Source organism: Ranitomeya variabilis, chromosome 2 (assembly GCF_051348905.1).
Source record: "Ranitomeya variabilis isolate aRanVar5 chromosome 2, aRanVar5.hap1, whole genome shotgun sequence".
NCBI classification, from domain to species: Eukaryota; Metazoa; Chordata; class Amphibia; order Anura; family Dendrobatidae; genus Ranitomeya; species Ranitomeya variabilis.
This window is the reverse complement of record NC_135233.1, coordinates 756702514-756709933: the sequence shown is the minus strand read 5'-3', so window position 1 is coordinate 756709933 and position 7420 is coordinate 756702514.

The window sequence follows — 7420 nt, the reverse complement described above, 5'->3', positions numbered from 1 at the left end:
TACCAATACAAGTCAGTGGGACACAAATATCGGAAGGTATCCTGGATGGTTCCCAGGGTCTGAAGGAGAGGAAAGAGAGGAAAGAATAAAAATAAAAAAATATGGATATACTCACCCTCGGACGGCCCCTGGACCTTAGCGGTGCAACCGGCAGCCTCCATTCCTAAGAATGCAGTGAGTGAAGGACCTTCGATGACGTCGCGGTCACGTGAACGGTCACATGAGCGGTCACGCGACCAATCACAAGACTGCGACGTCATCGCAGGTCCTGTACACTCACTGCATTCTTAGGAACAGAGGCTGCCGGTTGCACCGCTAAGGTCCATGGTCCGCCGGAGGCGTGAGTATATCCATATTTTTTATTTTTATTCTTTATTTTTTCATGAATATGGATCCCAGGGCCTGAACGAGAGTCTCCTCTCCTCCGGACCATGGGAACCATGCACTGGGAACTTCCAATTCCGATTTCCAATATCACAAAAATATCGGAACTCGGTATCGGAATTCCGATACAGCGAATATCGGCCGATACCCGATATTTGCAGTATCGGAATGCTCAACACTACTAATGTGACATTGTGTGCTGCAGTGGATGTAGGCACAAAGAAGACAAAACCATTACTATATAGAGGACAACAGCAGAACATCATTACTTCATTGCATTTTATTTGAATGTAGAAGTGGTGGAACATCTTGGGAAGGTGCTCTGAAAGTGATCAGCCATAGATGTCTGTGTTTAATATTTTACAGAGGAGATTTGCGGCCTTAAGAAGCCATAGCAATCTGAGCCTGGATAAGAAAAAAGGAGAAAATGAATTACTTCAAATGGAGTCACCGGTAAGTAACTGGAGTTACATATACTGTATATACTGATGCTTTCCACTATACGGTCATTGCTTTAGTGTAATTTTAGCAATAGTACTGTGATTAATTTTTGACAAAAATGTGATGGTATTACTACTTCATTTTGCGAGGGTATTATGTGATCATGATATGGCTGTATTTGTCTCTTGTATGTGGCGTTATTGGTCTAGATATAGTTGGTTTTGCTTATCAGCTGTCAGGTTTCCTTTAACACGTGTCTACTTTAATTTACCATCATTTTTCAGACAGCATGTGGTATTTAATATATGGTGATAGTGTGGTGGCATCATTTATTTCCTGTGCGCTGTGCTATTTTTGTATTAGTTTTTGTATGTTTGGATTACTATGGGTATAATATTGGTTACTCAGTACCTATATTCAGTATATAATGTAAAAGGGTTACTATTATATTGTATTTGTCTTAGGGGAGATCAGGCCCAAACTTTGCCCTGCTGCTCATAAGACTTTAGTTACGCCACTGATTGTACCCATTTTAACAATCCTGTTTTTTTCAGTAGAATTAGGCTAACTTAATAAAGATTTTTTAGGGCTGGACATTATAGGGATGAGAGAGAGGTTTTCCAGAATGGAAAATGCATGATTTTTTTTAAATAACAGAATTGGTCACTGGATTCCATCATTTCACCTCACATTTCATCCATTTTTAGCCGAATCCGTCACTGTGCGTTTTTTCGCCGGACAGAAAAAAAGTTCATCTGTAGGTTTTCTCCGGCACCGGAAAAATTATTTTCGACGGATCAGGCAAAAAACAGATGAAACGTGGTCATCCGTCGCAATCCGGCACTAGTACAAGTTTATGAGAAAAAAACAGATCCGGCGGCAACTTTTGCAGGATCTGTTTCTTTCAAAATTCGCCCGATTGTGCCTGACGGCAAAAACCTGATGTGTGAGAGGGGCCTTAGTGATAAGGCAAATTTTGTCACAATGTGAAAAGAGGCCTGATTAATTTCTATTATTTTATTGTGTCTCCTCCTATAAGTATTCCTTTTTTTAATTTGCTAACAGTTCACGGCAACTTCTCCTAGCTTGCTGCCCTGACGATACAGGTCTCTCCCTGTGTGCTTCTATTGAGAAACACCTGTCACTCCAGGGTGGTGAGTGGGGAGAAGCCACTAGGGACCTGTCTGTCGAGCTAGTTTCTTGTGCAGCTCCGTTACTAGAGGCTATTAAACTATGTTTTTATAGGAAATGCTGCAGCATTTCAGAGTTAAATACAAATGGCTGAAATTGTGCAGCCAAATCTAATACATGTGGATTGAGCAGCATGTATCAGCTGTCAGGTTCCCTTTATCACGTGTCTACTTTAATTTACCATCATTTTTGAATTGTACTTTAAAGGCGTTATCCGGGTTAATTCAATATTTTCTTATGGACCTAAGAACTTACAGGCAGGTACTTGTTAATTACCTGCCTGTTGTGCCCTGCACTGATCTATGCCAGCTCACAATAATCACTGACCGCTCCTGCTACCAGTTTTGTGGCTTCTGGTGAAATCAGATCAACAGAGCAGTTTCTTCTCTTCCACTCTCTGTTGACAGGGCATGACTGCCAACATCATGCAGATTGACAGCCAGCTTCATAAATGCAAGGAGCAGGGTTTCAATCAGCATGACATTGCGATGGCAGTCACACATTTCTGACTGAGCAGCCCAGAATAGCAAGAGCTGTTCTGTTGATGTGAAGCAGAAGATTTGCAGTTGGTGCCAGGCAGAGCAGGCAGGTAGTCAGTTCGAAAATGTTCAGGTGCTCGTTGGTCAAACTGAGCAATTCCTAATACTTGTTTCGGGCAACTAGTATAATGGCAGTCAATGGGGGAGCCAACCTTTTTCTGGCTGACCCTACAAAAAGGTCTGGGGGCAGGGAGAATGTTGGAATGGATGGGAAAAGTGCTGAATGGAAGGTGAACAGCCCTAGAAGCATCTCTGACTCTCAGATCGCTACTGAGAATAATAGTGTCACATTTTTACTCCACTTTAACCCCTTTCTGATATCAGACGTCCTATTCCTTCCATGTGTCAATTTGACCATGGATGGAATAGTACGTCTGAGCGATCGGCCCCGATCACTGGGGGTAGGCGTTTGATCGCGGCAGGGTGTCAGTTGATTCTGACAGCTAGCACCTGGCACTAGGTGCCAGGAGTGGTCACAGACCGATCCCGGCATTTTAACCTCTGAAATACTGCAATCGAACATGATCGCAGCATTCCGGAAGCTGGCACAGGGGCTGACAGCCCCTCTGCCTTTGGATCGGAGACCCCGCAGCGTGATGCGGGCTCCCAATTGTTGCCATGGTGACTGTCACCAGAGCTAGGAAACTTGGTGATCATACGCAGTGCATGATCACCACGTTTCCCTGTCTCCCTGCAAGTGGGATGAGCTGAGCAAAGCACAGGCATTGGCACATCTAATAGATGTGCCTTTTCTGGGGAGCTGCAGGCTGATATTTTTAGGCTAGGGGGGTCAATAACCATGGCCCCTTACCAGCCCCCCAGCTGTGAGCTTTAGCAAGGATGGTTGTCAAAAATGGGGGGGACCCCACGCCATTAAAAAAAAAAAAAATACTTAAATAATTAAAAAATATGTTGTGCAGACCCCTCTATTCTTGATATCCAATCTTGCTGAAGCTGACAGCTAAGAGTTGCAGCCCCCAGCTGTGTGTTTTGTCTGGCTAGTTATCAAAAATAGGAGGGAACCCATGCCATTTTTTTAATTACTGTATTTATTTACAGCACAGGAGTGGCAGATGAATACTCCCATCCACTGTTCCTGCTATCCTTGTTGTTAGCAGCAGCAGGGGTAGGCTGATGGGAATAGTAGTCCCATCAGCCGCCTTCTGTTGTCTCTTTAATTACTTAAATGTAACTCTCCTCATTCTCCGATGCTCGCACCGATCGCCGGCAGAGCAGGGAAGAATGAGGAGAGCCGTGTTTAGCACCTGGCACTGGGGAACAGCGCTTACTGTAACGCTTCTTCCCCGGCGCCGATGTGTGTCACATGGATAACATCCATGTGTGTTATGTGTATGCACGTGTGCGGGACGTTTTATGGCCCGAACTGACATTAAAAAAAGGACGTCATAGTGTTTTGACCACAGTCCGTGGAAACACACTGATGTGCACAGACCCATTCACTTAAATAGTCAAATTGCAAATAGCGCTCCATTCCTCCTGAGTCTCTTCGCATGGCTAAGTAGCACTGTACAGCCACATTTGGTGTATTACCACGTTCAGTAGAGATTGTGGGACAAATTTTGTTGCCATTTTTACCAACTTCTTGTCTGAAAATGTAAAATTTTTGGCTTAAACAAAATTTTGGTGGTAAAAATGTAGTTATTTTGTCCTCACTGCCCAATGGTGTAAAATTCTGTGACACCTATGGTGTCAATATGATCACGGCAAACCTAGATGAATTCATTGAGAGGTGTAGTTCGTAATATTGGTTCATTTATGTTTTTTTTTGTTGCTGTTTTGGTACCTCATGGGCTCTCCCAGTTGGTCATGGCACCTGCAAACCATAACAGTAAAATCTTGCGTTCCTTCCCTTCTGAGCTCTGTCATGCGCCCAAACAGTGGTTTACCCCTACATATTGGGTATCAGCTTACTCAGAACAAATTGCACAATAACTTTTGGGGTCCAATTTCTTCTGTTACCCTTGGGAAAATAAAAAATTGGGAGCCAAAACATCATTTTTGTGAAAAAAATATGATTTTTAATTTTTACGGCTCTACGTTATAAACTTCTGTGAAGCATTTGGGGGTTCCCCACACATCCAGATAAGTTCCTTAGGGGATTAGTTTCAAAAATCGTGTCACTTGTGAGGGGTTTCCACTGTTTAGGCACATCAGGGGCTCTCCAAACGAGAGATGGCGTCTGATCTTTGCTCCAGCCAATTTTGCGTTGAAAAAGTAAAATACTGCTTCATCCCTTCCGAACTCTGCCATGCGCCCAAACAGTAGTTTACCTGCTCATAATGGGTATCAGCGTGCTCAGGACAAATTGCACAACAATGTTTGGGGTCCAATTTCTCCTCTTACCCTTGGTAAAATAAAAAAATTGGTCTGAATTAATTTTTTTGTGCAAAAAAGTTAAATGTTCATTTTGTTTAACCATTCCAAACATTAATGGTTGTGGTTCTGAGCACTTTTGAGGGGTACAGTTTTTAGAATGGTGTCACTTTTGGGTATTTTCTAATATATAGACCCCTCAAAGTGACTTCAAATGTGAGGTTGTCCCTAAAAGAAATGGTGTTGTGAAAATGAGATATCACTGTTTAAATTTTAACCCTTATAACTTCCTCACAAAAAAATTTGGTTCCAAAATTGTGCTGATGTAAAGTAGACATGTGTGAAAGGGAAATGTTGCTTATTAAGTATTTTGTGTGACATATCTCTGTGATTTAAGGGCATGAAAATTCAAAGTTGGAAAATTGCAACATTTCCAAAATTTTCACCAAATTTGCATTTTTTCACAAATAATCGCAAGTCATATCAAAGAAATTTTTACCACTAACATGAAGTACTATATGTCTAAAAAAAACAATGTCAAAATCACCGGGATCCATTGAAGCGTTCCAGAGTTATTACCTCATAAAGGAACAGTGGTCAGAATTGTAAAAATTGACTTGGTCATTAACATGCAAACCACCCTAGGAGGTAAAGGGGTTAATCCCTCTATGACCTACGATGTGATATGTGTCCCTAAAAGCGGCGGGTGGAATCACGACCCACCTACATTTGTTAACAAGCTGCATTTAACATGGACGCGAAGGAAGTACGTCACAAACTCTGTCTGATGGAGACACCTGTGGATGTCATTGCCAGATTGCTATGATCACCGCCCTGAGGCTGGCACTAACAACAGATGAGCATTTTCGCTACACATAGCAGGGCCGAAGCCCTGCTACAGGTGCTTCTCACAAAAAGTTAATTTATTTCAGTTCTTCAATGAAAAAAGTGAATCTCATATATTATATAGAATCATTACAAAACAGAGTGATCTATTTAAAGTGATTATTTCTGTTAATATTGTTGATTATGGCTTACAGCCAACTAAAACCTAAAATTATAAAAGAAGTAAATTAGAATACTTTCTAACACCAACTTGAAAAATTATTTTAAAATCTGAAATGTTGGCCTACTGAAATGTAAGTTCAGTAAAAGCACCCAATACTTGGTCGAGGCTTCTTTTGCATCAATTACTGCATCAATGTAGGGAGGAGAGCCTGGCTAACAGTCCTTCTTGCGTGTCTGGGCTGGAACTGTCGGGGCTTTCACCATTATTCTGGGGAGAAGAGAATTCTGACCGGAGCAATTCAGGACACCTGACTGATGGGAGAGGGCCTGACTTAAATAACGGTGTGTGTGGGATGATGGGGCTTTTGGCGGGAAACCAGCGTGAGAGCACAAAGACAGTTGACTCCCTCTCGTCTTACCCACACGAGCCATACAGGCCTTCTCACTCGGTTAGCAGTGCCATCCTGACTGAAGACACAGAGCCTGGAGAGATCACCGCACCGCACAGTGACCAGTACAGACTTTAGAGCATCTTTCCGCTCACCACCGCAGAGGCACTGCTCAGTCCTATCCCTGTGGTGCCTACTGAGTGCTGGCCTGTTCCTGTGGCTGCGACTGCTGGACTGCATACTACCTCTGCGGCCTTGTCTGCTGAACTGTTTTCTACGTCCTCCGGTGCCGCAGACCAACACCTCTACAACATTTCGTGCCCAGGCCAGGAGACCACGTGCCGAAGGATCAAGAGGATTCACCACCACAAGGAGCCAGTGCATCTAATTTCTGCGGGACCGGAATGGAGACTTCTTGCACCATCTGCGGCGCCACTGAGGGATCTTCCAGTCACCTCCTACCAAGGCCCAGAGACTGATAAGTTGAACTGTTGTTTCCTTTATAATAATACCCCCGGCTTGATTTTATTATTGTGTTACATAAAATCCCTGTTAACCCTTGCTCTGCCTCCTGTGTGTCACTGCATCCTACGCACCTGCTATCATCCTACACTTGGTGTAGTTGGCAGGATGCAGTCCAATAGCATGCAGGCAGCAGACCAGTTGGGGGTGGCCCCAGGACTAGCCTTTCCCTGGGTGCCATGCTGATTAATTTGCCCAAATTTACGGGAAGCGACACTATGCTGAACGCCTTAGAGGCATGATGAGAATGCACCCCAAGACCCCTGCGCTGGAGGCTGAGGTGGCTATTATGGCACTGGATGGAGAAGCCAGAGATTCAGTGATGTTATGGACCCCCGAGACCGAGATACCTTTAATAAGGTGTTGCAGATCTTGGAGGAAACTCACGGAGACCCCACAGATGTAGGGGAACTGAGAAAACATCTTTTTGGTAGAATGCAGAAGAAGGGGGAGACTGTAACCCAATATATAAATGCAACGTGAGAAAGTTCCTCAGGCGGCACAGTCCTGGCATAGGCTGTTGGCGGCCGATATCACCCTGTGTGCAGGTGCTATCACAGCGGCTCTAATAGCCTTGCTGAATGAATGACCGGGTGCTCCTCCAGAAGAAAC